The following is a 2,121-nucleotide window of genomic DNA, read 5'->3' as shown; positions in this document are numbered from 1 at the left end:
GTTAATCGTCCAAGATGATAATATTTCAAAGGGGTGGCGCAAGACATTAAGGATTACTACACCAAGCGGAGAGAAGGTGGAAATAACCGCTGGCGAAGGTCCTATGTTTGATGAGTCTGAGTCGTCCGGGTCTGAGTCTGAGTCTGAGTCTAAGTCTGTAGACGAGTCCTTAGAGTCTGAGGCCGACCCTCTTTCTGTTATAGAGCCCAATCCTGAGTCTCTTGTTGAGTCTTCTCTTTCCGGTGAGGTCGCAGCTGGCCTTGCCCCTCTTGATGTATTAGCCAATGAATTCAATAAAATGAGTACCTTTTCTTACGATGCGTGTCATTCCTCTAACCCTGATCAATATTTATTTGCTAATGATAAAAATGACAAAGAAATAATAAAAGAAACGGAAGAACACGAAAATAATTTAGCAGTTATCGAAGATAAAGAAACAGTTAACATTTCCAATGATACGACTGTTAAAGAAGTAAAAATTGGATTAACACTAAGTCAAGATGAACGCAAAGAGCTAATTAACTTGCTTAGTGAATTTGTTGATGTATTTGCTTGGTTATACCAAGATATGCCAGGAATTGACAGGGATATAGCTCAGCATACGATACCACTCATTCAAGGTATGAAGCCTGTCAAGCAAAAGCTGCGCCGTATGAAACCGGATGTGGCTCTTAAAATCAAAGAAGAAATCAGAAAACAGTTGGCCGCAGGTTTCATCAAAGTATCCAAGTATCCAGAATGGATAGCAAATGTGGTTCCAGTTCCAAAGAAGGATGGAAGGGTCAGAATGTGTGTTGATTACAGGGACCTCAATAAAGCAAGCCCGAAAGATGGGTTCCCTCTACCTCACATCGACATTTTGGTCGATAACACAGCAAACCATGCACTCCTATCATTCATGGATGGTTACGCCGGATATAATCAAGTATTGATGGCTGAAGTAGATATGGAGAAAACCACATTCATCACACAATGGGGTACATATTGCTATACGGTAATGCCATTCAGGTTGAAAAACGCGGGTTCCACCTACCAAAGAGCAGCTACAACATTGTTACATGACATGATGCACAAAGAGGTGGTGGTCTATGTCGATGATATGATCGTTAAGTCTAAAGATCGCCCAGGCCACATCGTTGCACTTCACAAGTTCTTTGAAAGACTCCGCAAGTACAACATGAGATTAAATCCAGCAAAGTGTGCATTCGGAGTCACGTCAGGCAAATTACTCGGATATGTGATCAGTTCTCGAGGGATTGAAATATATCCTACAAAAGTAAAAGCGATCATGGCCATGCCACCGCCCAAGAATGAGAAGGAGATTCGAGGTTTCATTGGAAGGTTGCAATATATAAGTAGGTTCATATCAAAACTTACAGCGATATGTGAATCTATATTCAAGAAGCTTAAGAAAAATGTCCCAGTCACATGGGATGACGATTGCCAAAAAGCTTTCGACAAAATCAAAGAGTACTTGGCAAACCCACCCGTGCTAGCACCAGCAATACCTGACTTTCCTCTTCGACTCTACCTTACGGTCACCAGAGAAACGATGGGGGCAATGCTAGCATAAGAGATTGAAAGCAAGGAGAATGCAATCTACTACTTGAGTAAGAAGCTTCAAGGATATGAGACACGATACACACCACTTGAAAAATTATGTCTCGCACTTGTGTGGGCCGCACAGAAACTAAGACATTACATGCTCACTCATACAGTGCATGTCGTGTCCAAGATGGATCCTCTCAAATACCTGTTCGAAAAAGCAACGCTCAATGGCAGATTATCAAGGTGGATAGTCAATCTTGATCAGTTTGACTTGAAATTTGTACCACAAAAAGCCATCAAAGGTTCTGCAATTTCTGACTTCTTAGCAGACTTTCTGCTAGAAGAAGTTGAGAAAGAAGAAGATGAGTACGATTTCCCTGACGAAGATTTACTCATGACCGAAGATGATAGCTGGACGCTCTATTTCGATGGAGCTTCAAACCAAAAAGGATGTGGTGTAGGAGTCTTACTTGTATCACCCAATGAAGAGCACATCCCAATTTCCATGAAGCTCGACTTTGATGTCACCAACAATGCCACAGAATATGAAGCATGTATTTTGGGGTTAGAAAC

This window comes from Chenopodium album, chromosome 3, assembly GCF_948465745.1.
Source record: "Chenopodium album chromosome 3, dcCheAlbu1.1, whole genome shotgun sequence".
NCBI lineage: Eukaryota > Viridiplantae > Streptophyta > Magnoliopsida > Caryophyllales > Amaranthaceae > Chenopodium > Chenopodium album.
Note: the sequence above shows the minus strand (reverse complement) of the source record.